The following is a 16,105-nucleotide window of genomic DNA, read 5'->3' on the forward strand; positions in this document are numbered from 1 at the left end:
TGTACCTTCTTGTGGGGCTTGGGGAGGAGAGGGACGTGGAACATCAGACAGAACAGATGGGTAGGGGTGGCAGGATGCATGACCCTGCAAACCATGTGGAGTAGTTGGGGGCTTTGAGAAGCTACTGAAGGTTGTGATGGGTAGTAACACGGTCACATTTATACTTCAAGATAGTCTCTGACCATTGTGCCCAGAATGATTTGGGTGGAAGCCTAGAGACCAGGAGGTTAATGCAGTCAAGACTAAGGAAGAGTTGATGATGGTTCTGTCCCCCAAGTCTACCCTCTGCCTTGTTCCGAGGGTGATCTTATGGAAAAAAAAAAAAAAACTTCAAGTCTCTAGAGCTCCCTTTTTTAAAATTTTATTTACTTATTTATTTTTGGTTGTGCTGGGTCTTTGCTGCACAGACTTTTTCTCTAGTTTCAGGGAGCAGGAGCTATTCTCTAGTTGCTGTGTGAGGTCTTCTCATTGCTGTGACTTCGCTCATTTCAGAGCACAGGCTCTAGGTATGCATGCTTGAGTAGTTGTAGCATGAGAGCTCGGTAGTTGTAACTCCTGGGCTCTAGAGCGCAATCTCAGTATTTGTGGTGCAATGGCACACCAGCTTAGTTGCCTTGCAGTGTGTGGGATCTTCCCAGACCAGGGACTGAACCCCTGTCTCCTGCATTGGCAGGCAGATTCCCCACCACAGAGACCCCAGGGAAGCCCCTAAAGCTCCCTTCTTCAGTTAGTGTTGCTGATGACAAGGCTCCTACAGCCCTTGATACGGGGACATGACATGACCATGCCAAGTCAACCCCTGCCAACACTCCAGCTCTGGCTCTGACCATGTATTCAGTTCTCTTGCCTCTGCTCATTTAGCTCTCTCCTTTCTCCATCTGGAGGCGCCCACCAGTCCTTGTTGAAGGTCCTGCTTACCCCACAGACGGGGGTCATGGCCTCCACATCCAACAATTGACTGGAACACATCCTGTGACTGTAGCTAGGTGTGTGTTTATCTTTTTCTTTGACAACAAGGCCTGTGCCTACTTTGGTCCCAGAGCTAAGCAGTGGATACAAACACAAACCTCATTGTCCTCAGGACAAACCAGAGGGATACCACTCATAGAAATGAGGCTGTGAGATCTGATTACAAGATTCCCCTGTGAACCTATCACTATTCCCTACTAACGAGGACACTCTCAAGGGAATCTGACAAGGTATCCTTTATGAAGATGTGGTATTATATATATTTATATATTTGGTCTTTGTCCCCACTACCTGGCACAGAGCCCTTAAAACCCTTAAACTTTTCTGAAAGAGGTTCTTTTTAAATTCATAATGAACCCTTTTGACCATACCTGAGTTTACTCTAAGGTGACTCATGGTGGAGTTGTGTATTAGTTAGAGTTCTACAGAGAAAAAGAACCAATAGGAGAAATATATATGTATATATATTATATATAGTAGGAAAAAATATATATGTATATATAGATATATATACACACATTATACGGATACATATGGAGAGATTTATTATGAGAACCAGTAAAACCAATTGTATAAATCCTGGTTCAAGAGTAGGAAAACATTGCGATGTCCCAGCTCAGTCATTCAGGCAGATGAAGGTGCAAATTCTCCTCTCCTCTACCTTTTGTTCCATTCAGGCCCTCAGTGGACTGGGCGAGGCCCACCACCTTACAAAGGGCAATAGCATTACTGAGTCCATTTATTCAACCGCTAATCTCATCTAGAAACACCTTCTAAGACTTTAGAAATAATGTTTAGCCAACTATCTGGGAACTCTATGACCTAGTCCAGTAGATACATAAAATTATTCAACACGGGTCCCTAGATAGCTTCCAGATGGGGGCTGGTCACCAGAGGAACTAACTACATGATTTATAGGGTTGGAACTTTCAGCTCCACTCCTGACCTCCCGGCAGGGAAGAAGGGATGGAAATTGAGTTCAATCGCCAATGGTCAGTGACTTAATCAATCATGTCTGGATAGTAAAACCACATGTAAAAACACTAAATGTGGTTTTAAACTGGAGCAGGCATCAGAATCATCCGGAAGGCTTATTAGAACACAGGTTGCTGGGCTCCACTCTCAGAGTTGTTGATTTTGTAGGTCCAGGGTGCCAAGATTGTTCATTAATAACACGTGCCCAGGTGACCTTCAAGCTGCTGGCCTGGGAAGTATGGTTTGAGAAACATCTCTTCCAAGAAAAGAAGTGACATATCAAGAGCAAGGCATAGAACCAATCCCTTCTGACTGAAAACAAAAAGGAGTATATGGTGTATGAGAATTTTCAAACAGTAATAAAACAACTAGAAAGTCAGTCGTTTTTTCTTTTGGGGGAGGGATGTGACAAAGGAAAATACTGTACTTGCTGGGCCTTTGGATCCTGAACAGAGAATAAGGACAAAAAAATTATCCATAAAGGAGAGACTGTATAAGTCTTTTCTTTTTTTTTTTTTTGGCTGTGCCGCAAGACAGGATTGAACCTGGCCAGTGAGAGTGTAGAATCCTAACCATTGGACTGCCAGTGAATTACCAAAAGTCAGTCATTTTTTGTTATCATGTGCAGGCAACTCTGATCAAATTTTTTAAATTGTCTAAGTCAGGGGTCCCCAATCCCCAGGTCACAGACCAGACCGTTCCAGAGCCTGTTAGGAACCAGACCACAGAGCAGAAGGTGAGCGGCAGGAGAGCAAATCTTCGCCTGCCATATTTGGGGACTGCTGGTATAAAACAATTACTGTGGCTACTCTTGAACCTGTTTCCTATTAGTACATTTGAGTACTTATCTTTAATAAATATTGTATTCTGTTTAAAAGCTAAAATGGGAATCTATATGGTCAGTCCCCAAGACACCTGGACTCAGTTATGTGCACTTATTTGGAGAGTAAATACTTAGTGGTTCAGAATGGTTTGTGTTCCTTCAAGTTCACTTTGGGCGCAGTTTGTGTCTCTAACCCTTGTGTAACTATGGATTCCTGCATTTAAAAAGTATTCAAAGAGATAGTTGCATGTGATTTTTCTCTTTCAAGTTACCTTTTTTTCTGGAGTGAAAGTTTAGATGAGGTTAATAAGACAAAAATATTTGCCAACTATAGGGTTCAGCTTTAAAAATGTACAATAAAATATTGTTTTAAAATTGTCCCTTGCACATGGCCCATGCTGCTGCTGCTGCTGCTAAGTCGCTTCAGTCGTGTCCAACTCTGTGCGACCCCATAGACGGCAACCCACCAGGCTCCCCCGTCCCTGGGATTCTCCAGGCAAGAACACTGGAGTGGGTTGCCATTTCCTTCTCCAATGCATGAAAGTGAAAAGTGAAAGGGAAGTCGCTCAGTCATGTCTGATTCTTAGCAATCCCATGGACAGCAGCCTACCAGGCTCCTCCATCCATGGGATTTTCCAGGCAAGAGTACTGGAATGGGGTGCCATTGCCTTCTCCAAGATGGCCCATAGGCACACGTAAAGATACACAGCATCACTAATTTTCAGAGAAATACGAATCAAAACTACAGTGAGGTATCACCTCACACCAGTCAAAATGGCTCAAATAAATGCTGGGAAACGTGTGGTGAAAAGGGAACCCTCCTACACTTTTTGTGGGAATGTAAATCAGTGCACCCACCATACAGGACAGTATAGAAGTTCCTTAAAAAACTAAAAACAGAGTTACCATATGATCCAACAATCCCACTCCTGGGCATATATCTGGAGAAAATTCTAATTCAAAAAGATACATGTACCACAGTGCTCATAGTAGCACTATTTAAACAGCCAAGACATGGAAGCAACCTAAATGCCCATGAACAGACAAATAAATAAAGAAGATGTACTATATACATACCCATTGGAACACTACTTAGCCATAAAAAGAATGAAGTAATGCCATTTGCATTTGTAGCAACATGGATTGGCCTAGAGATGATCATACTAAGTGAAGTAAGCCAAACAAAGAAAGATAGATATCATATGATACTTGTATGTGGAACCTAAAATATGATAGAAATGAATTTATTTATGAAACAGAAACAGATTCACAGACGTAGAAAACAAACTTATGGTTATCACAGGGGAATGGAAGGGGATAAATTAGGAGTTTGGGATTAGCAGATACAAACTACTATATATAAAATAGGTAAACAACAAACGTCTTACTGTACAGCACAGGGAACTATATTCAGTATCTCGTAATACTCTATCATGGAAAGAATATGAAAAAGAATATATGTATGTGTAATGGAATCACTTTGCTATACACCAGAAAATAATACAACATTGTAAATCAACTGTACTTCAATAAAAAAAAAAACAAGCAATTGAGAGATACTGTCAAAAATGTCAACTATTGGCAATAGTTTCTTAAAGTTTCTTAGATATGCTTTTCTCACCAAAAGCATAAGCAACAGAACAAAAATAGGTAAATTAGACTTCATCAAGTTTAAAAATTATTATGCATCGAAGGGCACTATCAGGAGAGTGAAATGATAAGCCACAAAGTGAGAGAAAATGTTTGCAAATAATACATATGATGAATCTTCTATCCAGAATATGAAAAGAACTCTTACAACCCAACAGCAAAAAGACAAATAACCCTATTAACAAATGGGCAAAGGACTTTTCTCCAAAGACACACAAATGATCAAAAGTGCATGATCAGATCAGTGTCATTATATCACTTATATGTAGAATCTCAAATAACTGAACTCAGAAACAAAGTGTAGATTGGTATTATCAGGGGATAAGGAGTTGAGGAATAGGAAGATATTGTCAAGGGGTGCATTTTAAGATGAATAAGTCCTGAGGATTCAATGTTAATAATACGTAAAGATTACCAAGAGAGTAGATCTGTTCTCACAACAGAAAAGAAATGGTAATTATGTGACATGATGGAAGTATTAGTTAACTATGGTGGTCTTCCCTGCTGACTCAGAGGGTAAAGCATCTGCCTGCAATGCAGGAGAATTGGGTTAGATCCCTGAGTCAGGAAGATCCCCTGGAAAAGGAAATGGAACCCACACCAGTATTCTTGCCTGGAGAACCCCATGGACAGAGGAGCTTGGTAGTCTATAGTCCACGGGGTTGCAAAGAGTTGGACACGACTGAGGGACTTCACTTCATGGTGGTAATAATTTTGCCATTTATAAGTGTACTAAATCAAGACGTTGTAGACCTAAAACTTACACGATGTTATAAGTCAGTTATATCTCAGTAAAGCTGAAAAAAAATCAATGTCATTATGTCATCAGTAATTCAGTTCAGTCGCTCAGTCATGTCCAACTCTTTGTGACCCCGTGAATCACAGCACGGCAGGCCTCCCTGTCCATCACCATCTCCCGGAGTTCACTCAGACTCACATTCATCGAGTCATCCTCTGTCGTCCCCTTCTCCTCCTGCCCCCAATCCCTCCCAGCATCAGAGTCTTTTCCAATGAGTCAACTCTTCCCATGAGGTGGCCAAAGTACTGGAGTTTCAGGTTTAGCATCAGTCCTTCCAAAGAAACCCCAGGGCTGATCTCCTTCAAAATGGACTGGTTGGATCTCCTTGCAGTCCAAGGGACTCTCAAGAGTCTTCTCCAACACCACAGTTCAAAAGCATCAATTCTTCGGCGCTCAGCTTTCTTCACAGTCCAACTCTCACATCCATAGGTGACCACTGGAAAAACCATAGCCTTGACTAGACAGACCTTTGTTGGCAAAGTAACGTCTCTGCTTTTGAATATGCTATCTTGGTTGGTCATAACTTTCCTTCCAAGGAGTAAGCGTCTTTTAATTTCATGGCTGCAGTCACCATCTGCAGTGATTTTGGAGCCCCCCCCCCACCAAAAAAAAAAGTCTGACACTGTTTCCACTGTTTCCCCATCTATTTGCCATGAAGTGATGGGACTGGATGCCATGATCTTCGTTTTCTGAATGTTGAGCTTTAAGCCAACTTTTTCACTCTCCTCTTTCACTTTCATCAACAGGTTTCTTAGTTCCTCTTCACTTTCTGCCATAAGGGTGGTGTCATCTGCATATCTGACGTTATTGATATTTCTCCTGGCAATCTTGATTCCAGCTTGTGTTTCTTCCAGCCCAGCATTTCTCATGATGTACTCTGCATAGAAGTTAAACAAGCAGGGTGACAATATACAGCCTTGACGTACTCCTTTTCCTATTTGGAACAGTCTGTTGTTCCATGCCCAGTTCTAACTGTTGCTTCCTGACCTGCATATAGCTTTCTCAAGAGGCAGGTCAGGTGGTCTGGTATTCCTATCTCTTTCAGAATTTTCCAGAGTTTATTGTGATCCACTCAGTCAAAGGCTTTGGCATAGTCAATAACACAGAAATAGATGTTTTTCTGGAACTCTCTTGCTTTTTCCATGATCCAGCAGATGTTGGCATTCTGGTTCCTCTGCCTTTTCTAAAACCAACTTGAACATCTGGAAGTTCACGGTTCACATACTGCTGAAGCCTGGCTTGGAGAATTTTGAGCATTACTTTACTAGCGTGTGAGGATAGCCATATAATGCAATGCTATTCAGCAATATAAATGGATAAAATTTGCATGCTGCAACATGGGTTAACTTCAAAACAAAATGGTAACAACCATAAAAGACCACATATTATATAAAAATACTTTTATAAAATGTCCATAAAAGGCAAACTTATAGACACTGAGAGCAGATCAGCTGGGTGCCTGGACCTGAGGGTGGCAGCAGAATTGACTGACAATGGGCACAAGCAAACTTTTTGGGATGATGGAAATCTGCTCAAATCGGATTGTGATTTACAGAGTTGTCAAACTGTAAATTTACTAGAAATCATCAAGTTACAGATTTATAATGGGCATATTCCATGATATGTAAATTATATCTCAATAAAGTTGTTTTAAAATGAATCACATTCAACTGGTACACAAAAACTGTGGAGAAAGCCATTAAGTATGGAACAACAAAATGCGAGGAAATGGAAGTTTGCATAGAAAAATCGAATTTAATTTTGAATGCTCAAAGAAACAACAAAAGATGCTGGTCTTCACTCGGAAGAAATAAAAAAGATAATGCTTGAAGGACTAAATTGTTTTCACCAGGAACTAGACACTCATTCTAAACCAATGGATCACATAATTTTGTGTTTATTATTCAGCCAATTTCTCTGATTTTTGCAGAAGAAGACTAAGTAAAACAGAAATGCTCAATAAATGTCCTTGGAGAAGGAAATGGCAACCCACTCCAGTGTTCTTGCCTGGAGAATCCCAGGGACGGGGGAGCCTGGTAGGCTGCCGTCTATGGGGTCGCACAGAGTCGGACACGACTGAAGCGACTTAGCAGTAGCAAACATATTTTGATGGAAATTTTTTGACTGTGGAGACATTTGAAAGTTACTAAATTCCAAATAAATCCATAGATAGTGTATTAGACATGGCTCTCCAGAGAAACAGAACTAACAGGATGTATTTATCCCATTTTTATTATTTTTTATAAAGTGTAAATCATATATAAATTAACCATAGGAATTGGCTCAAGTAATTGTAGAAGCCACAGCCTGCCATCTACAAACTGGAGAGCTAGGAAAGCAGGTGATATAAACCAGTTGTGCACTAGGGCCAGAGAACCAGGAGAACTGATGGCCAAGGGCCAATAGAAGACAAATGTCCCAGCTCAGGCAAAGAGCAAATTTGCCTTCTTCTACCTTTTTTATTCTATTTAGGCCATCAGTGGATTTAGGACATAGTCTATCCTTGACCTGGGAGGTAACATGGTTAGATTGTCTTTCAGAAAATCACCCAGGTTTTTGTAGAATGAAGAGGGAATGGGTGAGATGAGGGTGAGGGAGTGATGTATATGGTCTCTGCCTCCCTCCTGTTTACAGGCTTTTGCAGCCTGAAGGAAGCCAGAGGCTGCAGGGGGCAGAGAATGAGCCAGGAGGCAGGACAGAAGGGGCTGGGAGGTCCCTAGGATAGCTCTCTGGCTTTTGCTTTCACGAATAGAAGGTTGGCAGTGCCATTTACTGTGGTAAAGGAACAGATGCACAGGAAAAAGGAACAGATGCTGTTTGGGGGGGTGTGCTGAGTGTGAGATGAAGACAGGAATTTGGGAGTTTGTGAAGCTGACATCACGGAAGTGGATGAGCTCACTCAGGTGAGGGTGAGTGGAGTGAGAAGAGGAGAGGGTGCAGGATGGAGCCCTGGCATGCCAGCATTTAAAGGGGGAGCAGGAGGAGGGGGAGCAAGAACAAGAGCCTGCAGAAGGCCATCAGGGGAGATGGAAGGCTTGGGGCACAGGTGGCAAACCAGATGTTTGGGCAGGATTTTCTGATAGGTATCTGTAGTTAGTTGGGTCAATTCTGTTTTTTGTTCTCATTTCGTTTTGCTTGAAAGGTGCTTAACATGTTCTTCATTGAGACATAATTCACATACCATAACATCACCATTTCAAAGTGTACAATCAGTGTTTTCTGGTATGCTTACAAAGTTGTACAACCGTCACCACAGTCTAATTCTAGGACATTTTCATCACACCTCCAAAGGTGCCCCGTACCCATTAGTGGCCACTCCCTGTTTCCCCTGCCTTCAGCCCCTGGCAACCACTAATTGACCTTCTGTCTCTGTGGGATTTGCCTATGTGGGATATTTCATATAAGTCAATCGCATAATATGTGCTCTTTTGTGAGACTGGCTTCTTTCACGTGCATAATTCTTTCAAAGCTCCTCCGTGTTATAGCATGTGTCTGTTCTTCATTTCCTTTTACTGCTGCGTAAGAATCTGCTATCTGAGTATACCACATCTTATTTATCCACTCATCAGTTGAACTATGAGCTATTATAGATTACACTTTTATGAACATTCATATACGAATTTTTGTGTGAACATATGTTTTCAATTCTCTTGGGCATATACCTAAGAATACAATTGCTTTATTATATGGTAAATCTGGACTACCCTGGTGGCTCAGATGGTAAAGAAACTGCATACAACACAAAAGACTGATCCCTGGGTCAGGAAGATCCCCTTGAGAAGAGATAGGCTACCCACTCCAGTATTCTTGCCTGGAGAAGTCCATGGACAGAGGAGCCTGGAAGGCTGCAGTCCATGGGGTCGCAAAGAGGCACCCATGACTGAGTGACTAATATATGTACACGTGGTTACTCTATGTTCAGCTTTTAGAAGAACTCTAAGTCTTGTTGTATCACTAACCAGATACAGGACTGTGGCTGAGGTCCCTCATCTGTAAAAATGAAACAATAAAGGACATTTTTGCCGTTTCCAAAGTAATTGCACTGTTTTACACTCCCACCAGCAATGTATGAGGAGTCTAGTTTCTCACATCCTTGCCAACACCTGTTGTATGTCTTTTTTTTACGATAGCCAAGCTGGCTAGTGTGAAGCGGTATCTTAATGTGGCTTTGACTTGTGTTTATCGGAATATTAATGATTTTGAGGATGGCCATGGTGTTTTCCTTTGTTGAGATTTGCTTGTACATATCACTAGACTTTCTCCCCACTGATTTGCTTTTCTCTTGTTGATTTAGAGATTTTCCAGCTGATTGTTTCTATACTATAGTTCCTATGCTATTTAATAACATGGTCCCATCCCTCCACTCCATCATCCTGTAGGATTGATTGTGCCCTTGCAATCATATAGTGTCTCCAATTTCTTTAGAATGATCCCGAATTAATTCTATCCTATTTAATTTCTATAGTTTAAAGAAAAATCTTTATATCTTGTATCTTGTTCTTTTTTTTCTGAATTATCTTGGATATTCTTGGATGTTTAGTCTTTCACATGAGTTTTAGAAGCTATCTATCTAGTTACATGAAAAATCCTCATACATTTTTATTGAAATAAATTGAATTTGTAGGTTTATTTTAAGGAAGAATTGACATCTTTACGACAGTGAGTACTCTTATGCATAAACATGTTATATTGCTCCATTTTAAAAATATTCTTTTTATAACTCTAGAACTATTTTGTATTTTCCTCTGTAAATGTCTAGTGCATTTTTTTATAAGCTATATTCTCAGACACATGAGAGTTTTTACTGACATTGTGGACCGTATTATTTTGCCTATCACATCTCTAGCTTCTCATTCTTATTACAATCAATATGATAATCTATTGATTTTTGTATATAAATTTTGTATCTTGTATCCCTGCTAAACTCCTCTATTAGTTCAAATAGTTTTTCTCTAGATTTTCTAAATTGACAATAATGTAACCTGAAAACAAAAACTGTTGTCTCTTCCTAAGTTTTCTTTTTTTTTTTCTGACTGCTGAGTCTTCATTACAACACGCAGGTTCTGGGACCTTAATTCCCAGACCAGGGATCAAACCCATAGCCACTGCAGTGTAAGGCAGATTCTCAAGCACTGGACTGCCAGAGAAGGCCCTATTTCTTCCTAATTCTTATCCCTCTGATTAGTTTTGCTCATAATGTAATGATCAAAACTAATCAGAGGGATAAGAATTAGGAAGAAATAAGGCCTAGCTAATGTAAGCTAGAAAGTTGAGATGGTGATGAGTAGTAAGGTGACAGACAGCAATCCTTTCTTGTTCTTGACTCAGTGGATATCCTTCCAAACTTTCATCTTAAGTATAAACTTTAGGTTTTGGGCTCAGTTCAGTTTAGTTCAGTCGCTCAGTCGTGTCCGACTCTTTGCGACCCCATGAATCGCAGCATACCAGGCCTCCCTGTCCATCACCAGCTCCCGGACTTCACTCAGACTCACGTCCAATGAGTCGGTGATGCCATCCAGCCATCTCATCCTCTGTCGTCCCCTTCTCCTCTTGCCCCCAATCCCTCCCAGCATCCAGTCTTTTCCAATGAGTCAACTCTTTGCATGAGGTGGCCAAAGTACTGGAGTTTCAGCTTTAGCATCAGTCCTTCCAAAGAAACCCCAGGGCTGATCTCCTTCAAAATGGACTGGTTGGATCTCCTTGTAGTCCAAGGGACTCTCAAGAGTCTTCTCCAACATCACAGTTCAAAAGCATCAATTCTTCGGCGCTCAGCTTTCTTCACAGTCCAACTCTCACATCCATACATGACTACTGGAAAAACCATAGCCTTGACTAGACGGACCTTTGTTGGCAAAGTAATGTCTCTGCTTTTGAATATGCTGTCTAGGTTGGTCATAACTCTCCTTTTGACCTTTTAAAATTTCCTTTCTATTCTTAATTTGCTAAGCATTTTTATAAGGAATCTATGTTTCATTTTGTTGAACAGTGTTTCTGAATTTTTGAAAGGATAAATGGATTTTCTCCTTTATCAGTTAGCAAATCACAGTGATAAATTTTCTAATGTTAAATTATCCTTTGGTGAGTAAACAAAATTAATATCCATCCTGGCCTGATGCCAGCCTGCCTGATACTGACCTTGATCTTCCACAATAATGTTTCCTTGGAAACAGCAGAGTTTGAATAAAAAAGGGTTATAATGAATACCTCCTTTGTTGTGTGCTTAAATTTAGGGGGGTTGTCAATGGGCTTACACAACCAGAATGATGTAAATTATTGATGGGAAATAGAGGCTGCAACTTCTATGAGTAGTGACCCTCACGTACCTTGGCTCTACTGTACATGACCTGTGAGTAAGTGACAAAAGAACCTGTGTGCTTGGGTAGCTGCTGGGCCGCCCAGGAAGACGCCATACCTCCTGCTTTGTGTTCTAGATTAACATCTATTGTGTCTCATGAGTCTGATTGCCGTGAGACCCGAACCCACAATCACAGCAGTGGTACTGCACCTTCCATTCCAGTTGTCATGATATATGATTTTTTAAATATGTTGCCAGATTCAAATCTCTAGCGTTTTATTTTAGGGTTTTTGCAAATATATTCTTTTCATGTACTAGCATCCAAGTTTGGTTTGGCACCAGTTATAGAAGTCGACGATTCTTATCTGCAATTCCAAAATTCGAAAAGTTCTGAAAACTAGCAATAAGTATAGGGAAGGGACACATTTTCAGCAAACTCACCTGGCCACTAAACCTGATCTGAACTAATGTGAGACTATTTATAGATTTTATTTTCCTCACTTAATATGTTTTATGGTAGAAACAGTAAACATATTTGATTGTAGGGAAGTGGTCCCAACTGTGCTAAGGGAGTTAAATACAAATTACTTACTGCATCATCTTTCTAAACTTCCGAACCCTAAAAAGTTTAAGATGAAGGATATTTTATCATAATAAACTGGTCTGATTTCCTCTGGTTTGTGTGTGTGTGTGTGTGTGTTTTGTTTTGTTTTCTTTTTGGAGGGGATGGGTGTATTTGAAGTAGTTTGCATAAGATGGGGATTATTTTTTTTTTAAGTGTGGAAATCTTGTGAAGCCAGTTGGGCTTAATGGTGTGTGTGTGTGTTATTGTTGGTGGTATGTAACTTATTTTTCATGGCAATTAATTCTTTGGTTCCATTCTGCCCTGCATTGCCCAACTGGGCCAAGCCTTCCTGCTTCCCCTTGTGAAAGGTTGATACTGAAATTCAAAAATATTGGAAACACATTAAAACCTGTTGTTGTTGGACAATTTGATTTGCAGAAATTACCGCTTTGGGGCTGGATAGTTTGAGAAGAAAAAGACTTTTCAGGGATTTCATTGAGCATGGTTACGGAGGCCAAGTTTTAGTTTTACCTCTAGAGGGCAGTCATAGATCATAAATTGGTAGGACTGTTTTAAAAGACCGTTGTGGGAGGTACGGCGTTTCAGTCGTGTTTGACTCTGTGCGATCCTATGGACTGTAGCCCACCAGGCTCCTCTGTCTATGGGATTCCGTTCAAGCAAGAACACTGGAGTGGGTTGCAGTGCCCTCCTCCAGGGGAACTTCCCTATCGAAGGATCGAACCCAAGTCTCGTGTCTCCTCATTGGCAGGCAGGTTCTTTACCACTAGTGCCAACAGGGAAGCCCCAAAAGACCATTACCTAAAAATAGATTAAACGGAGTGCCTGATTTTGGCATGTATTATGTATTATTGATATGTATTATTATTTCCTCCACTTGATAGATGAGGAAACTGAGCCTTAAAAAACGAAGTAATTTGCTTATTTCATGGAAGGTGTAAGTCACATAAAGCAGATTTGGGATTTTAATCTAGATCTATTAACCATTAAAATCCATGCTCTTACCCACACTATATTCTCAGGCTCTCTCTCATTCTCCCTGTCTCATTCTCCTCCTGCCCCCTTTCTCTTCTCAGTAGAAACAGTATACCAAACTGGTTAAATGTACCAACTCTTAACAATTCTAAACTCAATCTGCTGGACTAGAAAGGCGGCAGGGCAGAATGACGTCAGGGAAGTGAGTCTCATGAAGAGCAAGTCATCTACCAAACCTCCCAAGCTCTGGCTCTAATGCTTGCCAGCTATGTGACCAAGAGGAAGTTAACTGCTCTGTGGCTCAGGTTCACCATCAGTAAAAGTGATATGATAAAGGAAATTTTTGCTGAGTCTTGAGCATACGCAAGTACACTGTATGACTCTGAACCTGTATTGCTAATAAAATGCAAGAAAACAATCAGGTAGGGTCCCAGAAGAAGGAGCCAAAGCAACTCCCTCTTAGAGAACTGATCAGAATCAACATAAAACAAAACAACAACAACAAAACCCGCCTGATGATGAACTTACTATGCTTGTGATTTGTGTCTTAGATGTACTACTTGGACTCGACCTAATGGACCTATTGGGTTAATAAAGTCTTAAAAAGCCACAAATGGAATTGGGGCTCTGCTTCATTACAAACCAAACAGTTCTGTGTGGACAAGCTAAAGACTTGCTTAAACCAGCCGATCACGTCTCTTTATTTGTTGTTGTTCAGTCGCTCAGTCATGTCCATCTCTTTACAACCCCATGGACTGCAGTATGCCAGGCTTCCCTGTCCTTCACCATCCCCTGTAGCCTGCTCAAACTCATGTCCATTGAGTCGGTGATGCCATCCAGCCATCTCATCCTCTGTCGTCTTCTGTCATCCTCTGTCATCCCCTTCTCCTCCTGCTTCAATCTTTCCCAACATCAGGATCTTTCCCAATGAGTCAACTCTTCGAATCAGGTGACCAAAGTATTGGAGCTTCAGCTTCAGTACCAGTCCTTCCAATGAATATTCAGGACTGATTTCCTTTAGGATTGACTGGTTTGATCTCCTTGCAGTCCAAGGGACTCTCAAAAATCATCTCCAAAACCACAGTTCAAAAGCATCAATTCTTTGGCACTCAGCCTTCTTTATAGTCCAACTCACATCCATACATGACCACTGGAAAAACCATAGCTTTGACTATACAGACCTTTGTCTGCAAAGTAACATCTCTGCTTTTTGATACGCTGTCTAGGTTTGTCATAACTTTTCTTCCAAGGAGCAAGAGTCTTTTAATTTCATGACTGCAGTCAGCATCCACAGAGATTTTGAAGCCCAAGAAAATAAAGTCTGTCACAGTTCCCATTGCTTCCCCATCTATTTGTCATGAAGCGATGGGACCGGATGCCATGATCTTTGTTTTTTGAATGTTGAGTTTCAAGCCACTTTTTTCACTCTCCTCTTTCACTTTCATCAGGAGCCTCTTTCATTCCCCTTTGATTTCTGCCATAAGGCACTCCTTATAAACAGTGCCTTTTCCTCTTAGAAGCTCATCTTTGCTTTTGGACTGGGAGCCAGTCTTCATGAGTCCTGTTCTTCCTTGTAGATTACCTTTGTTGCTGTTGTTTAGTTGCTGAGAGTAAACCCTCTGTGCTTTAGCTAATTGTCCTGAGTTGTTTGCTGACTTTTAATATGAAGACCCAATCTTACATGGCCTAACTTCTGTTCTAGATCAAATCTCCCTGCCTTACCTGGCAGTACAGTCTTTAACACTCACTGCATATCAGTGTTTATTTTTCTTTTAGTAGGGATTAGGGTTACTATCGGAGAAGGCAATGGCACCCCACTCCAGTACTCTTGGCTGGAAAATCCCATGGACGGAGGAGCCTGGTAGGCTACAGTCCATGGGGTCGCTAAGAGTTGGACACGACTGAGTGAATTCACTTTCACTTTTCACTTTCATACATTGGAGAAGGAAATGGCAACCCACTCCAGTGTTCTTGCCTGGAGAATCCCAGGGACGGGGGAGCCTAGTGGGTTGCCGTCTACAGGGTTGCACAGAGTCGGACATGACTGAAGTGACTTAGCAGCAGCAGCAACAGGGTTACTATCTCATGAGATTATTTTGATAATGAAACAAAATGATACATGTAGGGCACTTAGAACAAAGCCTGAGATGGTAAGAACTCAGTAAGTGTTATTGTTATTTGTAAAACAAATATTTTTTTGAGTATCTATGACATCACTATTCTCCATTCAAAGGACACTTTGAAAGCTGTGTGTATAACAGGGAGAGTCTGATCAGGAGATAGAAACTACATTGGCTATTTGAGCACAGAGTTTAAAAAATTGTTAACAGGGACTTCCCTGGTGGTCCAATGGTCAAGACTCTATGCTTCCAATGCAGGGGGCTCGAGTTTGATCCCTGGTTAATGAACTAAGATCCCATATACTGCATAATGTGGCCTAAAAAAAAAAAGACTTGTTACCTAGGTATAAAGTTATTAACTGGATAACTGACAATTCTAGAAAAGGACAGTAAGGTATCTTGGAAGCAGCAATAAAGGAAGCATCTACCACCTCTTAAGCTGGGAGAACAAAGGGAGGTATGTATTTAAATGATTAAAACTCAGGTTTAGTGGAGTGGTATCTCTGAGGTGGGGGTACAGTTCAGCTGTTGCTGGATTTTCTGGGTGAAGCACAGTAAGGCTGGTTTGCAAGTACTGGAAAAACTGCAAACTGAATTCAGCAACCTCCCCAGGAAGGAAGTACTGTGGCCAGGGTAAAGAAGCATTGCTGGGAGATGCTCACAAGTTCAGGAAGTCCAAGGGAAGAAACCAGTTCCTTCTTCCTCCTCCAGACTTGTAGACACCTCTCTCATACCACCTCTGCACAGAGTCTAAGAGGAACTTGCTTTTGGCAAAGCAGAGATACAGTTGCTCTGGTCCCTGCCCCAGCACCATAATGCAGAGTGTAAGAGGGTGGGTTGGAGCTAACAGACAACAGGTTAATTAATATACAATCCATTCCTTCATCTCTTCAGCATCCCCACATATCTTCTTCAC

This window comes from Bos indicus x Bos taurus, chromosome 3 (assembly GCF_003369695.1).
Source record: "Bos indicus x Bos taurus breed Angus x Brahman F1 hybrid chromosome 3, Bos_hybrid_MaternalHap_v2.0, whole genome shotgun sequence".
Classification (NCBI taxonomy): domain Eukaryota; kingdom Metazoa; phylum Chordata; class Mammalia; order Artiodactyla; family Bovidae; genus Bos; species Bos indicus x Bos taurus.